We start from the raw sequence: 20,089 nt of genomic DNA, 5'->3' as shown, positions 1-20,089 counted from the left end.
CCAACTTCATTTTTCAGGCCTCTCTGTCAGGCTGCTCTTCTTTAGGTGGAGTTTCAGTTTTGCATGAAGGACCAGATTTAATGTAGCAGATGCACCTTGGAAGGTGTGGTGGGTAGGTAAAAAGTGATTCGATATTCCCTGAGCTTCTCCGCCTATCTAGTCAAGTAAAGCAGGCAAGAAGGATCTTACCAGGGTCTTGGCAATCTTCATTAGTATAAGATAAAATATGGCACAAAATTGTCCTCATCTGGTGAAACAGACTTCCTTCCTCCCCTAGACTTTTCTTTTTCGTGTCCATTTAGATGAGGTCTCTGTCTAAAGATATCATAGACAACACTGGGAGTGATGGTGAGAGGCCATCTAGCTTTGCAAAGTTAGCCTTTCCCCTGTATTCTGCAGATAAAAATTGGCCTGGATTGCTCTGTCATAGGATTGTTATCCACATTAGGAGAAAGTGTTAGCATCATGCTCCTGTCCCTGGTGGGCAGGCATGACATAGTCCAAATATGAGGTGAGTTTCAATATGGAGGATTAATCGCAGGGCTAGTAGAACACGTCTGAAAAAGCAATGTTTAATATAGTTGGAAAGTCTGGCTGAACTAACCTTGTTTGTGAAATGTCCACAGCGATTCATATAGAATATAATATGGCTCAACTGTACATAAGTGTCTTCGACAGAGCATTTATCCTAAATGCTTCTTGAAATATGTTGAGCTGTAAAAGCACTGTCTTAAATAGCAATGGGGAAAAGAGGAAGAAAAAGCTATCAAACACAAGGAAGAGCATATATTTGGAGGAGGTTTAAGAAGCACTTTGGCAGGGGGAGAAAAGTCAATATGGCACAGGGAAGAGCAGTAAACACTGTAATTGACTGCTGCTGGAAATTTTGGCTAAAATCAACAAAAATGCCTGTGTCTAAAAATACAGCAAAACAGAAAAAAACAAGCAAACTGTACCAAAGCAGCTGAGGTATACTGTTCCTGGGTTTCTGACAAAGAACCTTTCCTCTCAGAGAAGCAGGCACTTTCCTCAGCAATTTTCATTTGGTTGAAAGTATCATCTTCCCATGAAAAGTATTTCAACTGGAAATTGTGAAACAATTTATTGACTGTTTGTAAGCCTTCGAGAAGAAAGAAAGATACAGTAGTATGAGAGATGTCCAAGAATAGTCTCTGCTCTTTATGGTCTTGGGATATGTCTACACACGTCATCACAGGCTTGAAATAATGTGACAGGACAGGAAACTTGAAACAAAGCCACTGCTTAATGTTGACTTATTTGCAATATGGGGCACCTCTGTGTATGCATTCCCCTACCTTGGCAGCAGTGTCTCTTGTTCATGACGTCTTCCCTAAAATTGTCAGTCCCTGGGGGAAATGTACTTGAAAGCAAGTGGACTTGGACTGCTGCCTAGAACAATGCATATGTCCTCAGTTGAATTATCCTACACTTGGTAGCTTCTGTTCCCAGCTCCAGACCAGAGCATTGGGCAGGTTGGTCCCTTTGTCTGGACTAGTACCCTAATTCCAGTGGGGTCTGTTCTGAACATTGAACACACAAAACTTTATTAAAGGGTATATTGTTGTGCCTGAGTACTGGATTGAGTTGAGAGAGAGCATATGGTTGTACTCCATAAAGATTAGATGCTCTGTATGTTTTCCTATGGTCTGATGATCCAGGCAGATCAGCCAGTCTTAGATGAGAATACAGAAAGAAAAATAAATGGCATGGTAAAGAAATCCAGAGTTGCCACTAAATTGCATTACTCAAGGTGCAGAAACAGTAGAAGATTATAGAAAGTTTAAATAAAGATAATTTAAATATATTCACTGGAAACAGCTTTCTGCCTTTAGAAAAAAGAGACTCCCAGGCCTGCACATCAGGGACTGTATTTTTGTTGTCCTACAGCTGGGGCTGTAGCCATCAGCAGTGTTGGGGCTCCCCCTTAGAAACGAGGAGCTTGTTGCAAACCATTTTGTCTCTCTCTTTTAGAATAGCTTGTATTTTATGATTTCTGGGCAAGCTGCAAAAGACAGTCTAGTCAAACACAGTTATGACAAAAGTTGACGGCATATTCAGAAAGCACAGCCAGTTAATGGTTGTGATGTTGGGGTTATGTTGCTGTAATTGAGAGTCTTAAGGAACCTTGCATTTTTGTCTACACTTCGTTTTTTTTGCTCTTCTCTTTCCTTTGTAAAAGATGAAACAAAAACATTTGAAAACAGTTAGAAAGGCCCAGAAGAGGAACGTTTCAGGACAGTGGCTATACTAACCACACATATGCATAGAACAAACAAGTAGAAGCTCAACAGATTTTGAGCTGCTTGCAAGCAGAAATTGTTTTATGGATTATAGAGATGCAGGTGTTTTCGTCTTGATTCTTATGGAGCCATACATGAAATAAGAACTATTTCTCTCCTCTGCTGAAACCCAAAAGAGACATTTCTGCTTTACTTCCAAATAAGTTGTATAAGGGAGTCAAGCCCACTGCATTGCATTCTGGCACTGACAATTGAAAAATTGGATAGTGTTCAGGGAAGATCAGCTGGACTTTAATGTAGAGATTGGTGGGGGTGGACAGCACATGGAAAAAATGCAAGGGTTGGAAAAAACTGAAGCAGCTGCATGCTTATGTTTTGGCCAAGGGAATTCAAGAAAGGATTGTTGTGGACGAATTGTGTGCAGAAGGACGAAGAGGAACAATTTGAGTTGGCACATAGGAACATTTGGAGGTATATCATATAGAAACTGAGAATGGTTTTGACTGAATATCAGTGATTTCTTCACACTAATTTGCAGGACAGTCTTTCTCAGGTTAAGTCAGAAGCCGCATTATTTGAAACGGTGAAAGTAACTTTAGCAAAACACTCATGGTACATCCTACTTACTACCAATGCTGCCTTGCCAAAAAAGCAAACACTATTTTTCTTTAATATCTCTGTTCCTAGAACAGTATGATTATTACTGAAATGATTAGTAGTCTGATCTTTATTGTTCAGTAATAATGAAGCAGTGGTACCGTAAATAGGTGGGGTAGTCTGGTATGACGTTTAAACTCTGCCATGCATTTCAGTTTCAGAAAGGACAAGAGAATACCTTTTTAGAAAATAACTGGTACTGTTCCTGTGTATCAGAAAAGCCTTGGGAAGAGTGAAACAGGACAAAGACCAAAGCTGTTTATGCTTTCAGTTACATACAGGCTGGGTAAAGCCAGAAGATTGTTGGCTTCCTCTGTCCAAAATGGCTAAGCATGATTTGTGAAATGGCTGCTCTTTAAGCTGAACACAATGAATACCTAGAGTCTCACATTTCTGTTGTCTAGTGACAAGCACAAATTTGAGCCAAGTTCTCCCTTTCTTAAGATACTGGGGAAAAGTAAAGTGAGACCTTGGCAGGCTAGAAGAGATAGCCAAGACATGGAGGGGTTTGATAGCTCCAGAGTCAATGAACTGGCAAAGAAAAGTTCATATAAAGTATGTTTTGCTGGTGTGGAGCTATTATGGAGCTCTCACCGACTGGATTTCTGAAATCGTTTAGCTCCTGTTGATCTGCCTGGTGGCCAAGTGCTGACCTTCTTGAGCCTCTTCTAGAATCCCACCAGCTGACTATTGAAAATACCTTCTTTAAAGCTCGATCCCTTTCTGTAAAAGAAACCCTGTTGTACTCAGCATGCAGAACAATGCCATAAACACTTGAGAACTTATTCTCATGTTGGCTTCATTTGTTTATTCTGTTGCCTAAGGGAAAGTGTCCCGAATCTGTTTGCGTGACAACCTTCAACAGCATTCCTATTTGCTTTTTATTCTGCTGGCTGTCCTCCTAGCCCCCAAATAAAGGCATTGGAAAGTGAATGGCTGAATCAGTATCTCATTGCTTTGCCCTGAGATAAGAAAGTCAACTTTTTTTGTGGGGCTTCTGCCAACTGGCTGTTCCTACCCCTCTGGGTCTTCAAAAAGCAAAGCTGCATGCTTGGGGTGGGGAGAGAGGAGGAGATGGGAGAGAGTTTCCTCTCAGATGGATTCCAGTGACTTGAGCAGATAAAGGGCCACAGCTGCTTCACATTTAATTGGAAACAGCCAAATTGCAAGATCAATCCCGGAAGCACCTGTGTCCATGATTACTCTATTGTTAGTGGGTTCTCAGAATCGGTTCTGACCTTCTGCCATGTGCCAGGCCCTGATGCACTGCACACCGTTCTCTCAACCAGAAAACATGCCACAGTGCTCATTTCCATCAGACTGCTCTTTCTGATATTATGCTCAATGCTGCCTTTTTTCAGAATGGGAGAATTCAGGGCAAGCTTTTATTTCTGCCCATCTGAGAGTTTATTGTTAACTCTCTGAGCTCTGCTGTCGAAATTAATTAACCTTCCTCCTTATGTTTGAACTTCCTGCCCCAGTCAAAGCAACATGTCTTTGCTGTTGTAGCTTATTCCTTTCCTTCTTTCTGAAGCAAAGAGCTTGCTCCTTCACCTTTTCCTATAGCATCCTACAGGTGTGACCCTGGCTCTCCTACTCAGCGTTGTCTCATGGTGGAAGTCTTTGCCTCACTATGAATGCTTTCTTCTTCCCCACGGGATGAAAGCACACCCGATCCACACAGTGATGCAGCCATTGAACTCCATCAGGATCTCTAACCTTCATGAGGTGATATGCAGAGATGGGAAAATGTTTGACATAACATTCCCCACAGCCCCAAACTGGTAAAAACACTGATTCAGTAGATTACATCCCGGAAGCGTATGGATGCCCTCAGAGCTCTCAAGAGTCTCCCAGTAGTTGCCAAGTTCCTTGAGATGTCCAAGCAATTCCGGCTTTCTGGTGCCAGCCTGGCAGGGTTACTGTACTCTGCTTAGCTGTTAATGTTTGGGATGTGTTTGGGAGAATGTTAAACTTGTAGTGAAATAAGTAAAATTTTATTTAGAAAAGAGACAAGTACAAAAAAATGGAGAGCTGTGACATTTTCATTGGAAACAACTTGAATTAATTGAGGAGAAAAAAAAAAAGAAGAGCTGTGGGGGTGTTAGCCCATTCTGAATCCCATCTCTTCTGAGACAGGGAAAAATGCACACTTTTTTTTTTTTTTTCTGTGGGTGGAATAATCTCCCCGTTGGGATGCTGCAGTTCTTCTTAATCCTGTTGTAAACCTTTGGATCTTTCACTTGATCCGAGCCTGAAGATCATACTCGCTTCACTAGCTTCCTTCCCTCAGAAGAAAAGCAAACTCGTTACTTAGGGGGCTCTTTCTGACAGCATAATTTGCAGTAAGAGGTGTACAGGGGTTAAATGGGGTTCATCTGCATGCATTGGCAAATTTATTGCCTCATCTAACATTGGAGAACATGACTACTTAATGCTTAAAATATTTAGTCATGAAAATATGCACTTCACATTTTTAAGGGATTCCCATGTGCCTTTAAAATATCCTCCTTTGCAATTTAATTGTCTTTGTGTCTATAATTACCTTACAGCCACAAAGTTTGAGCCAGTTAAAGTAACTCTTAGGGGGAAAGAAATTGAACAAAATCTCTATGACGTGGTAGAGAAGCAAAGTCAACTTACAAGTTCTCAGCCATAGAAACTTAATTATCCTGTCACTTCCAGAGCAACACATTACTTAGGGCCGGTGCATCTGCATGTTCTTTAGGCCGAACACCTTCTGGAAGAGTGGAATTTAGCAACTTGCTACAAAAGTTCTGGGAAAGACAAGATAATTCATGGTGTTGATGAAAGAATACGGAACAAAACTTCTCAGGAATTTTGCACTTGACTAGTTCTCCCAGTGGGACATTCACTTTTCTCTATAATCAGATTTTATCCTTGGGAAAATTTCTGGTTTCTTTTGAAAAAAATTGTTTCATGTTCCGTATAATTCTGTTCCTTTGGAACTTGCGCACAGCACCTCTGGGGAACCTGAGCTTGCTTCTTTTTGCTTAAGGGCAGCTTGCTCACTGAGCTGTGCTGAAGCCGGTGCTAAGGTTTCTAAGGTTTTTGCTGCTCTGCAGCCCAGCAGTTTTAGGAGATCTGTATCTCATACTCCATAAATTATCTAATAGTCAACTTATAGAGCCTTGGAGACTTCCAAAGTATAGAGCTAGTTCTTACTTTATTTCCTAGCCAAATTTTGGAGTTCTTGTTTCCACAGGAGAAGCTGATTTTTCATCCTCTTTCTGCTTCCAGACAACTCTAATGCAGATCTTTTCACCTAAGGTCATTGGTATAGGATGAAAATTCTGGTCTATAGTTACTAGAGATAAAGCTGATCCAAACTGCACTGAAGTGAACAACAAGGCTTCCATCAGTGCCAGTAGCTTTACAGGTCATCGTTAATATGAGATTGTTGCTGATTCTCTCCTGTCTTTGGTTGTGAGGAGCCATGAGGGAATTGGTAGAAAACTAAGAGCATGTTCACATGGCTTTGGAGAAGCTTGTCAATGCAAAAGGACTGCCTTTTCCAGAGGACTGCTCATGGGTGTCTTGGCTGGCCCAACTTGCTTGCAGTGGGTGTCTGGCTAGTTTTAGATGACTAATCATTTTGTCATATGAATTCCCCTCCTATTCGAAGGACTTGGGTTCCATCTTCAAGTTGGACAGTGTCACTAGACTCATTTAAGCCTTTGGAAAAATTGCACCATCCCCTCTCCAGTGTTACATTGAAACAGTGAGATTGTGTGAGTTTTGTGTTTGTGTATTCAGCCTGCACTTGTCCTGTGGATTGATGGCCTCCGTCCCAAGTGATATCAATCTGGGCTGAAGTGCAGCTGCACTTTGTAACAGTTCAAGGGGCACAAAGGTATCAAGTGGTATTGTGTGGTTAGAAAGATGTAGTTTATCTAAGGAAGTTTGTGGTCTGTTTGCTGTCACTCTGCCTTTGCAGCACTGACTTCTCGTACCTTCACTATCACGTTGTCAGCCAAAGAGACCTCACACGTTAGGACAGATAGCTTTTCCACTTCCAGAGTTTACTTCTTTTCCTTCAACAAGAGGTCTGTGGGTTTTGTTGCAGTCAATAGAGCTGCTTGATTCAGCATAAATGTAATTGCTAGTAATTTTGCTTGCAGGGAGCTCTTTTACATGCACGAGTTCCTAAAAAGGGAACAGGAAGAAAGGGAGTCAATGACTTTTTTTCATTGACACTTTCACTTAAAATTCCTTCAAGAATAGTGCCTTAAAAGAAAACAGTTGGAGGTACAGTTTTCTACATAGGAATACACTGACAAGTACATTTTCCATGTCTCATGAGTGATCAGGTGTTCATAGGGACATATTTCACAGTTTAAATGGGGTTAGAAGCCCTCCGAAACAACACTGTGTGACTAGTGGCATGACCAAATGACTCCTTGTGGGTGGATCTTATTGTGCCAAACTGAAAATTGCTGAGACCTTTCTGAACTGCCCCCACAAGTAGAAGGTCACTCTAACGTGCATATGCAATGTGATCTTGTGCAACGTCTTGTCCCCTTCAGTGCAAAATAGTCTCACTGTTAACAACGCATGGTATCTCAGCCAAGCCAGGTGGCTTCACGCTGGCTGCAACCCAGCTTTGGGTATGAAATAACTGTGTGGGTGTCCCTTTAGGAGAACCATGGTGAAGGGTCAGACCGAGAAGCATGTATATCAGCTGCTCCTCCTAGTTAAATGCTAGTAGTAGGAGCAGGAATGCCAAAAAAAGTAAGTTCTTACAACAGGACTAGTAAATTAAGAGCAGTAAATACATAAAGCACTTGTCATAGTAAATAACTTAGAAGCCAGAATACATTTTCATGTCATAATCATTGAATCATTTTTATGAGACGTCAAAGTAAATTCATATGTAATCTGTAAAGTATGTAAAGAGTTTAATTCATCCAGTAAATCATGTGTTGGGAATACTGTACCCAGCTCCAGATCAGATATACTTCAGAGAAGCTTTAAGGTTTTAAAATCTTTCCACAAGCTAAACTGATCTCCAGAACCTTTGGAGGTTCACCCTTCTCTGGATCTCATGCTCCATTCAAGTGAACGTCATGCCAATATGTTTCCCATTTCCTGGGGATTAAACTGCTGTGTTTGATGACTCAGGACTTCCCAGGAAAGCAACTCAGTCACTCACTCTGTCTGAAGCAGCCTCTGGTGTCTCAGAGGACATGTCTTTTCTTGTGCAGTGATTCATGATTTCAGAGCAGAGGATCAGCTCTCTTTTTTTTTTTTTCTTCCCACAAAGTTAATTAATAAAACAAATTTCTATTAGTGGGTGTTGAAAGACTTTGGCTTTCCACCTACCCTCCCAAATGCTCCGCATTCCAGGGAGAATGAAAAATGGACCTGTGAATAGAAACAGGAGGGAGGAAAAACGGATCAGATGCTGTATGTGGATATAGACACAGTGGCTGTCAAGTGATACGATGGAAAAACATCCTGAATGAAGAAAACTTCCTGCAATTGTGATTGCTAAAAACACACTACTACAGTAATCCAATTTCAGAATTAATACGTGCAAATTTAGAGAGAAACATTGGGGCACAAGGAGTGTCTGACAGAAACTGAATTACCTGTTTGGACCTCCACCTTGACCTCTTGGTTCAGGCGGGTGGCCGCATGGACAGCAGTTGTTCTACTTGTGAAAACTGGATCCTTTGCCACTGTCACAGACCTCTGAGACTCCAGTCAGTCAGGAGAAACACCTAGAGAATTTACCCCATCGTGGCTGCTTGGACCTGGCTATGCCCATCTTGTCTGCCTTATCTGTAGACCCACCATAGAACAGAATTTTTCATCAGCACCAAGAGTTAGCCTAAATTTACACCTAGGATGGTCATAACTCCTGTTGACTTAAGCGAGAAGGGACCAGAGTTGACAGAAGGACTAGATTTGGGGTATTTCCCCTTTCTACTGCTGTATGGGACGTCAGACCAGCTCACAACTCTGCAGTGCCACTCTCTGCTGGTGGCAGCTTGCAGAGGAAGAGAGACCTAATTTGGTGCTCTTGTTTGTGGGTAAGAGCACACCGGAGCCTTTCTCCACAGATTCCCAGGACATGTGTCAAGTCAGGGATACTAAGATTTTCCTGCTAACCTACAGCAACTCAGCAGCAAAGTGGTAGACAGGCTCTGAGCACTTTGGTATCCTGTGCCCTGTCCAGCCACTAGATTTGAATCTCCTGTCATCTGACCCCAGCTTCACATTTCCAAATTACTCTTGCAAAAATAAAGGCAGTCACAGAAATACCTCTGTCGAGACAGCACATCCCTGTTTATGTTTGAACGTCCGATACGAATCTGGAGTCCCCAGCGATCAAAGTGCGTATTCAGAGAGATGAGCCCCATGTTGTGTTTGAAGTGAGCACAGCACTTTGAAACAAGGATGAAGCAGGAATAAATCAGGATGAAGGATGTGGAGCATTAACTGCTTTACATGAAATCCCTGCTGGAAAGACGTGGCCAGTGTTCCAAAGTTTTCCTTGGAGAGTGCTCGGAAGTTGCATACCAGCCTATTTGTGGAAAGCTAAACAGTTCCCTATTGTCCTTGATGTGAAACGCTTCCCAGATAAACACTTTCCCTCTCCATTGAAGAAAAATGATACAGCCTGTCCAGAGCTCCAACACAGAGGACTACACTGGGCTGCTGCTCAGCCTCTGCAAAGTTGCTGGTTTCTGTTGGCATTGAGCTTTGCTAAAGGCTGTAGTTTATATACGTGCCAGCATCGTTAAGAAAAGGCTAAGTTATTGACTGAGACTGGGATAATCTTCAAGGGTTTAATAATGCTGCGTGCCCACATCTTTGTGTCTCTGGGCTCATTATACCCCTGGAATGCAAATTCTAATCCGCAGTGGCTAAACAAGGTTCACATGGATCTCAAATGCTTTTGTGGTATTGTCTCCTCCCGATTTCTGAAGGGCAAAGAAAACATTTTAGCTGAAATAAACTCACGTGGTTGTCTACAAGACCAGTAAACCTCTGCTGCTGTAGTGGGTTTAGGTTGTAACATTGCCTGCATTTGCAGCATTTTAAGTCATTTTAAGGAATTATTCCTAACATCCACAGAGTCACGGCATCATATTCCAGCACAAGGAAGATCCAGAAGTCCCTGCATGAACTTTGGAGAGAAAAAGCTGATTTCTGAAATCAGCAGTGCTAAGAATCAAGGCTGTCTAGTGCCAGGGTAATACTGGTGGTGGTTTGGTCCAGGTCAGTGGGTGGCTATTCCTCTGCTTCTCCCATCCTGGCAGATGCAGATCTGAAGGACCTTGTTCTGTCCTCACCTCTGACTCCAGTTTGGGCACACACATGATTTTGTTGGGTGCCTCCTTCCTTCCTCCATAGTGCCACCCAGGCTGAAGACCTCTTCCCAGGAGCAGCGGGTCGTTCCACTCATTGACCTACAGTCAATGGATGCAATAGATGCACAGATTGGCTCTTTGCCAGCATTTTGTTAAAGAAAATTGCTTTGTATTTGTGACAAAGGAATCGTCTCTCTCCCCCTAGAGGCATGTGATTTCTTGCTAATGTTAAATGAGTATTTTGCACATGTATCAAACTTATAGGTAGATTAGGTTTTAGGTCACAAATGAAACTGGGAAGTGCAACTTCCATTGACATTTAGCAGGCATTGAGGTTTCAAATCCCTGAGGCAATTTTAGAAACATCCGCCTCAAGGAGAAAGGACATTGACTTGAAATAAAGCAGAGTTAACAGGGGGTTTGTTTGTTTGTTTTACAAATGCAGCCATGAATTTAGGGCAATTTCTATGTATTCAAGCATTCATACTGATAGCAATCATTGCTGAATGGTCAGCAATTCCCACTCAAATCAGTGAAAGGCAGCAAATGAAATGCACAGGCAACCAGAAGTGTTTTAAAAGAGATGATGGAGCAGGAGACTGATTTTATTTTCTTCTTGTGCTATTGAGGTGCACTGTCCCACTTCCCTCCCTCTCTACCTCCCCTGCCTTTCCAAGAAACCCCTGGTCAATCCGTGAACAACAGACCTGATGAGGTCTAGGGGTCCTATGCATTTTCTAATTGTTGAACCTGAGCCTTTCCTCATACAGCCTGACTCCTTCCTGCTTATTTTCGTATAAATAAGGACATTAACTCTTTTTTGATCTCTGTGCCATTTGGGATAATTCAGTTACAACTGGCTATCAGATTGAGTCTTGCTAGAGAAGGGAGAGACAGAGGAACAGGTAGGCGTGTGTGCAGGGCGGCATCATTTGCTTAGGAAAAGAGCACTGCTTGAGTAGCCCATGCTTCTGTTCAGAATTAACGTCTTCATCTCAGCAGGCCTGGTGGGGCAGCCCCAATGAGACTTAGTCTCATTGCAGAGAGATGAGTCAGATGAATCGTTCTGCAGTTTTAATTAAAACATCTTATGTGGGCAGTGTTTCAACAGCACGAGGTGGCAGTTTTGCAGTCTGGCCCACGCTTCTCTGTCTGCAATGTTCACATGGCCCCACCAGCACAGCGTCTCTGAACCTTTGCTATATTTCTTCTCACCGTCTTCATGTGAGGTGGGGAGTTATCTCCATGGGTGGATGGAAAACTGAGGGAAACTATGACAGAACAGCTAGTTTAGCGTTAAGTTAAACTACTAACCTCTAAACCCCTGGGCGAGCCCTGCCCTATTGGGATTTGATGGGGAGCGCTCAGACCGGGAGAGCTGTGGAAGCACTGGCAGTGCTGTGCTGCTCCAAATAAATACGAGACACAGCTCTGCCACCGCGGAGCATGACACAGAGGTCATCTGAGTCCTCTTCCCAGTGCCTGAGACTCACCCACTCCTCTCAGCACTTTCTTATACACGTTTCCTGTCTGGAGCTGCTTCCAGTGAAAGCAGATTTGTATGGGCTTTTTGTTTCTGGGCTTAGTGTCACCTGGAACATGCCTGTCAATCTCACACTTGTGGTATGGAGACATCACCTCTCCAGGATTGATCTTAGCTGCCAGGGTAGACCACAACAGCAGAAAAAAAAGTTAAGGGCTTTCTGTGTCCGACACCAACACAAATTCAGCTCTACTTGCAGACAGCGTATCAGAAAATGGGGTTCCTTAGGGGCTCTTTTGGCTAAGGCAGCATCCCTGACCTGTGCTGTAAATCCAGCACTTACAGTGACAGGTGGTCTGAGACAGAGAGGAGTCCTCACATATTGAAAGATTAAGTCCTTACAGGAGAACTAGCAAGGAATGATAGTCACTGTGGATTAAGAAGCAGTGGTAAAAGCTGAATGAAGGTTGCAAACATAGAAGTTGAACCCTTGCTCCTCCAGACGTTTTGAAAATGAAGTGTGTGTTCCAGTGCGGGACCACGTTGCAGAGACAACCTGATCCCTTGAGGTTGGTAGGAGGGCACGCTCTCCATGGGTAGAGAAGGCAGTTCACTTTAATAATGTATACTAAAACACCCCAACTTTAAATTACCAAATTATTCTGAGAACAGAAGAATGATTTTGAGATAAAAAGCCCTCTGCTAGCAAAGGGATATTGACTTTTCTGTAGTTTGAGCTGGATTATAGCACTGCCTCAGGAGAAGTCCTAGTTTGGTCACTCTCAAAGTGTTCCAGCTTTGCATAGTGATAAGAAGCTAACGTGACTGCTAGAACCTGTGCCAGATGCCAGGCATAGTTTTGATGAGTCTTTGACGTCTGTTAGGCTTGTGATATTACATGCTTTTCAGTAGCTAGGCAGTGCTACAAATACTACGCTGTGATACCCTCTCAAGCAACTGGCACTTAGATAAAGCATTTCCAGGCAAACAAATAAATAAACACAGACTAAGAAAACACACATGCACATACAATGGAGGGAGGAGGCTTCCTAACTGACTTACTGTGCTCTGGGGAGCAGCAGAACAAGTGGTTTTCATTTTCCTGGTGTTTCACTTACTGCCGCGTGGGGTTCTCTTCATGGGAGGAGAGCTGGGCTTAATCTCTGGTTTTGTGTATGTTTGTGTGGGTGTATAAACAGTTTATGTAGAAGTTGGGTCTGCTCAAGCTTGTGACAAGAGCCATTTGTCATTCATGTTCACAAAGCACCCCCAGTGAAGGTTTCAACCACTGCCAATCCCCAGTCTAATTTATTATTTTTCCTTGACAAATTAAATCTGCAGAGATTACACAAAGGGCACCTGAGGATCTTGATATCTCTCTGGTCAAGGAAGCCGGTTGACCTAGTTCTTCTGCTGGGCCAGCAGAAAGCCCCTGGTAACCACGCATGGGCATTCCCTCCCTTTCCTCCATTGGAAAATGACTGGCACCAGAATTGCTCCAAAGACCCATCACTCTCCTACCCTTTTTCTTTGCAGAGGCTGTTAGTAGGGGACCTAAGTAGACCTCCATGACTCCTGGTGGCCAGTGCACCAGCTGGATGCGGGAGGAAGGAAGCACTGCCTGCAGACCCGCCTCCTCCTACGTTTTTAGCTGTGTTGGTGACTCCTTGGAGCAAGTGAGCCCCCAAAGCTCGTTTGCAATGAGTTCTACAGCAGAGCTGAGGGAGGGAGGCTGCAAAGGCTCTCACTTCTGTACGGTTGAGTGCTGTGTTATTGTATGCTCTGGCTGTATCTGTCTGTCATCATCACATACCCTTCACTTGTCAGCTTGCTGAGATGGAGCTCTTTAATGTGTGCATAGTTTATTTATGAGATTCTTAAATGTACCAATAAAAATAATAATAATAATAGACATTGCAATGAAGGAGAGAGATTTTCTGGGATCAGTGCAAGTTTTCCTGTTTTAAGAGGAGAAGACCTGGGCCCTGTTGTTTGTAACTAGTCAGTGAGATTTGCCTGAGTTCATTAAAAACCAGACTTTCTTGTGGCCTCAGATGCCTCCTAGATATTCAAGCTGTAGTTCAAGGTCTAATCTCATAGGTTTCAATTAACAACCAAAAAAGCGAACATAAAACCTTCTTTTCTTCCTTAAGGTTTCAGCAGCAACCTGCGTGCTTCATTAATGAAGAATTTTATTTTAATGAAGGATGGCTTTGTCAGACAGAAATGAGTATTTGATACAAGCAGTTTCATCAGCATGAGTTAATACAGAGAGGGAACCCAGGTGAAACCAGGCTCATATGTAGAGAGACCTTATGTGAAGTCTGTTAACATTAGAGTTGCTACAGAACAGCATTAGACATTAAAGCAAGTGGAGTTTGGAGGAAGAGCTCTCCTGCCTTCATCATGTTTCAAGGGCTCTGTCCATTACCGCGCAGTAAAAATGCCCACAGACAGGCTGAAGTGTTGTCTGAATAGGGTTTCCGACAACTGTATTGTTCTTTTCTTGGAAACACTCAGGCCCTGTGATAAAAACAATGCCGATGGGCTATAACAGTATTGTGGAGAAAGGCAGAATGGCTCTGCGTTGCTTTTTTTAGCTCAGCAGCCATCAGTGGCTAAGCAGGTCAGATGTTTTACAGTGTCAGCTACATAAAGGAAAAGTGGATTCAGTGTCACAGAGATGTGGGATCTTTTGCAGGCATGGTCTTCTTACGGCTCTTTGGTTCCACACTCCTGCCTGCTGCTCAGTTTAAGTGGCCCACGTCTCTCTCCTTCTAGTGATGGCAGCTACTTATGCCTACGTTATCTGTTGTCTTGCAGTTGTAAGAGCCTGGACTGAACAAGGTACTTAAGGAAGACAAGTTGCCATGCTTGTACAGATTTGTGATCCACCCAGTATCTCATCTCTGCCAGAGCTCAGCTTCAAGAGCATCAGAGGGAAGTGCAGGAAACAGCGCCAGGCATACATTGAATAATCTGCCCTTAGGTTTAAGTCTGAAGTCAGTGAAAATGTTTTGGTCCCTCAAGCTAGGCATTTGGTACCTTGCTCAGTTGATGTTTCTGCAGAGAGTTTAGTTTTAAGATATGATGGAAAATACAGACTCCTGCAGATGAATCATCTCTCCAGAGGTTCCAGCAGAGAAGGGAAACCAGGTCCCAAAGGAAACAATAAGGGAGCAGAACTCAATTCGGATTGCAAACGAGTAAGATACAGACAACAGTTGTATATTAGCTGTAATTCTACTGAGGAATCAAAATCGAGTAGCCAATTTGGGTTTTTTTTTTGTCAGTCAGCTGCTTAATCTTGAAACCTGTATGGATGACAACTACTGGGATGGAACAAATGCATCCTCACTTTCTTTTCTGTGCTTAAACTGAGGTCATGAATGGTTTGGGAATCACAATGCACGAGATGAGAATAGTTTTGCAACTGAGTTAGCAAATCTGCCTTTACACATAGTTATACAGCTCAGTGTCCCAAAAGCTGACAATGACTAGAGAGGAGCAGACAGCCATAAACATCAGAAGCTCCACTGACTTAAAATGGAAGCAGGAGAGAGATGAGTTTTGTTGACTATTTCTAGTTTGATTGTGGCAGCTAGAGGAGAAGAAGGATTTGTTCAGCCCTTGACTTGCTTTCCGGTCACTGGAGTCTGAAATTTTAACTGCTGAGATGAGATGGTGGCATTTGGTCACCATTGTCTAGTTTCTCAGACACTGCCCAAACCACTGTAAATACGCTGTAGAATCAGAACTGGCTCAAAACCTAAGCCAAAACCAAAACTTTGGAAAGGTCACAATTAGACCTGAAGAAAGTTGGTGTTGCAGATTAGGCCAAACTGGATAAGAATTTTATGCTTTGCAGAACCTGTTGAATGATGGAAGTTAATTTCCAGTACCTGAAAAATCTGCTGTGTATAATTAATATGACATCACCTCAAAGAAACATAGAAAGATCAGAGAGTTTATAAAGAGGAAATGGAGATTACATTGCCCAGTAATAAGTCCACCATTGTTCTTTATTAAAGCAATACATATGTGTTTATTTAAAAGTTATTAAAAGTAAAGAGCAATATATTTACTCTTATTGCTAATGGTTTTCAAGCAATAACAGAAAACAATGTGTGGAATAAAGCTTGAAAATATTCCAGTTCAATAAAAATGCAGCCTTTAAAATCTTCTTTTGTGGTATAATACCATCACTTTAGATTCATCAGAAGCCTATGTATTTTTGGCAAATTTGGACAGAAGTCAGGTTTTCCAATCCAGAGGTAATACTGATACTCCAACATTTGTTTCTGTCCAAAATCAGGGAGGAAAAGCAGAAATATTGAAAATTCATTGCAAAGTCAGCACTCAAAAATTTATTAGAAGATGCTGAAACATTTCAGTTAACATTACATGGCAAGTCTTTCAGTGGTACATGGACATATAGGAGTTGTAATTTGAATGTGAAGCCCTTTCTCTCCTCTGTGAAATAGTCCTCCAGAATGAACCAGATGTCCCAGGACAGCTGCATAGCTGTATGCTCCCATGTTGAACCAGGATGCTTGAGCAGAAAAGAGCCCATCTTGATGTATGTGGGATAGATATTCAGTCCAAGGACCTTTAAGTACAACTTTCGTAAGACAGCGAGGCAACAAAGGCAGCTGTATTATGAATATTTTGCTTAAAGCAAACTAACACAGGTAGAAATAGCTTAGCACTAAATTGGTATGGTCACAGTAAGACAGTGAAGATTTAGGGAATAGAGTCTGAGGTGAGGCTTTGTGTGCCACCAGCAGAGAAGGTTCTTATTTGCTATTAATGTGGGAGATGGAAGAAGGACTGGAGGGTCGACCCATCCTTGCTCTGTGGGCACAGCCCATCTTTTGAGGCTGAGTTGTGCAGCTTACACAGTTTACACTAAAGATGCATGAACAAAGGATTATTCAGTTCAAGAATTGAACCAGAAAGTCAAGAAGGGGAAGTACGTTCAGAGGACATTTTTGAAGGCAAGGGCTGGATTTTGTTGGGTTTTTGTCATTTTTATTTATTAGTTGGGTTTTTCTTTTTAATTGAGATCAATTTTTAAACAAAAAAGGCCACTTTGTAGCATTTAAGTCTTTGAAAACAGAAGACAAAAAAAATTAAAAGCTTTGTTCAGAAAGTGCTGAAATGAAACATTTTGAGTTTTGTGAAATAAAAGAATTCATATGAAAATGTGGAAATGGTGCCTTACAAATGTTTCAGCTATTCTCTCTTTTTTTCAGCAAATTCAACCGCTCAAGTTGCAGAAAGCTTGCATTTCTTCTTCTGTGCCCTAGATCAGCTCCACTTTTAATGAAATGGAATAAATAAAAGTTTTATTCACTTCTATTATATTATAGTTTCTCAAACTGGGAAGGAAAACATCACCATCCATGGGAACATCTTGACCTCACAGGCTTTTCACTTCATTTATGCACAGAGTTGAGGGTTTGCATGTATATGTGTGTATACTGAAGACCAAATTACCTTTCAAACTAAGGCCACAGTTCTTGAACAAGTGATTCTTCCCAGAGAAATAGTCTGACATGGTTTCTGAGTCCAGAGATACCATCCAAGTTTGGGGTGGACTGTAATCTAATTTAAATACTTAACCTAATTTAACTGCTCATGAGATGTAGTTGACTCTGGTGCAAAAATGAAAAAACAACTTTGTTTCCAAGTTCTGTTAAGAAATGGAAATGCTTTAACTTTTAGTGTACAGGCCTAAGGCAACTGCATCCTAAGTAAAATAACCTCGTTATAATTAAGCCAGTCGGGTGAGTGAATAATCAGGGATTTCACAGGTATTCTCTTTTGCTGTCTCTTGAGCCCAAGTTCATCCTCAGCAATTTACAGCACTTACCTGAAGCAGCTCAAGTAAGTTAGGTATGGGGAGAATCTAATTCTCTGATCTCTTATTTAGAGTTACTCTCTTTTGCAGTAAAAAAAAAAAAATATATATATATATATATATATATGCTTTCATCTTGAAGGAGATGAACTCCATGGTGGCATGCACTGGTTTTCACCTGGTTGTGAGAGAGACCGTGGTCTAAATCCATACTTCACATCACTAGTAAGAGGCTGTATAAGCCACACTGGGATGGGTTAGGATTTCTGCCTGGTTTTCTGTTCTCCTTTTGTTTGCTGCTCTCCCAAGAGCTTTGAAAAGCTAAGTTTCATCCTAGCGTGGAAGAGAAAAAAAATGTAGAACTTCTTGTGGGACGGGACATTCTGGTGCCCGTCTTGTGGGTGTGCATGGCTGCTCTCTCTGAGAGATGCGTAAGGAAAAAAAGGCAAGAAGCAGATGTCTCTGTGGCCTGTGGCAAGGGGAGCAAGGATGCGTGCGAGAGACTGACAAATTCCTGCCTTGACAAAGACTCCCAAACTGGAATTTATGAGAATCCATCTATAATAAAATGCTCTTAACTTAGTGTCTGGCTGTCATCCGGGTGCATCCCAAGAACGATGGCATAAGGATAAAGCTGCCACATCACACATTCCTTGCTATCACCACAGCTTCTCTCTTGATGAAACAAAATCTTTCTGTGTCTGACAGTTCTGAAAATTGAAGCAAGAAAACCTCAGCGATGTTGCTGTACTTGGAAGTGCGTGCAAAGCATGGCAATCTTCTGAGCAAAACTTTTCCATCGCTTGCACTACGAAGACAAGATGCAAATAACAAATTGGCAAACTTGCATTTTAGAAGATTCTGCACATATCTGAGGGAACAGAAATGCTACCGCAAGATTGCTGAAAAAATAGATTGGTGATTTAGTTGTGTGGAAGATGTGTATGGTCAGCAAAGGCATGTCCTCTCTCATCAGCTAAAGCAAGGGCAAACTCCTTGCCCTGCTGAAGCCCAGGGGAGGCTTGATGGGACTCACCCCAAACATTATTAGCATTACTCTGGCAAGGTCATTGGGGTCTGCCCTGCCTGATGCTCCCCTCAGACAATCGTCAATGAATCAGTGATTGGGAAGATCCCTGTTGGTGGGGAGGAGGCGCGGTACAAGGTGTAGTGTCAACACCACGCAACCTCCAGTGGTGGGGAAAGGTGGGCTATTCACAAGGGCCGATCAGAGCAGGAATGAAACATGGATGCTCTGATTCACCTTACAGAGAAGATTATCAAGCCCGGAGATGGTCATGGTGCTCTGAGCTGCAGGAACTGGATACCTGATGTGAGGGGTAGGAAGATGCTTGCATGGGCAGGGAGAAAGGCATGGCCAGACTGTCAGGTGGCTCGGGGCTGAATGAAAGTGGGACCTGGACAATTTTAAGCCTGGGAATTATGAAAAGAAGCTATTACAAGACTTCATTATATTAATGTCACTTTTCTGACCAGATCCACTCGCTAACCCTAGCAAATCCCAATGATGAGTCAATTTTCTATTGTCGGTGCCAGCACAAAGTGATACTAGAGACCACACGGCAGAGAGAGAAATGCTGAGACAGCCTAATGGAGCATACAGCTCAGCCTAAACTACTTGCATGTTTTGTTTTGTTCTTTTAATTCTTGAAAAGAATTAGAAAAGGATGGCAAATTTCACCAGAAGTGAAACAAAACCACAGGTATCTTTGTGGATTAAGCATTTTCAAGAACTAGCAAGAACAAATGTTTTCCTGTTTTCACTCTGTTTTCTGTACCTTAGGACCAAGCCACGTAGGAAATTTGCTGAGACTCCCAAGTTTTCTTATTTTGACTCTGTTATTTTAGAGAACTTGTTTTGCAGAACTGCGCGTCCCAGGGAAGGAAATTAAGGTCAAGGATGAGAAGAACCCACCTAAGGTCCTGAAATACTTTTAGTTTCTCAAAGACCACCCTGTGTGGGAATGATAGATTTAAAAATGGGTGGAACCTCTAAGCCTGGAGTTGTATCAAGTTATTCATGAAAAATCTCTGAGATATTTGTGTGTACCAAGATATTTGGGTGGTACTTTCTCACTCTTTCTTCGGAAGAGGCACTGTGGCCTCACAAAGAGAAAAATAGCCCTGCTTTTTCTCTGGCTTTAAAAATAACTATGTATCTTGAAAAGCTGTTTCAGCAGTAGTGAAGGAGTGGGGAAAAAAAAGTGTATTATATCCCCATGTTTTCATACAGTGCAGCTGTGCTAACAGAGTGCACTGAGACTGAGACCAAAGGAAAAGCATGAAATAGTCCATGAAATGATCAGTTGAATCTAACAGTAAATCTTCACGCAATGGGGAGATCTGTTGTCCAGGTATCCTATTGCAGATGGGAGGTTTTTTTCCTTTTGGGTTTTTTAGGGGAAAAAAATCCAGAATATTAATAAATTCGAGCCCTTTGTATTAATAAAATTTTTACTGAAAT

General features: G+C 42.2%; 1 protein-coding gene across 1 annotated transcript in view; it reads left to right on the top strand.

Moving 5' to 3' along the window:
• The window catches only part of TRABD2B (TraB domain containing 2B), a 298,824-nt gene that overhangs the window by 254,460 nt on the left and 24,275 nt on the right, over positions 1 to 20,089 (top strand). The window lies entirely within an intron of this gene.

This window comes from Nyctibius grandis, chromosome 8, assembly GCF_013368605.1.
Source record: "Nyctibius grandis isolate bNycGra1 chromosome 8, bNycGra1.pri, whole genome shotgun sequence".
NCBI lineage: Eukaryota > Metazoa > Chordata > Aves > Nyctibiiformes > Nyctibiidae > Nyctibius > Nyctibius grandis.
Note: the sequence above shows the minus strand (reverse complement) of the source record. Positions and strands in the feature narration are given on the sequence as shown.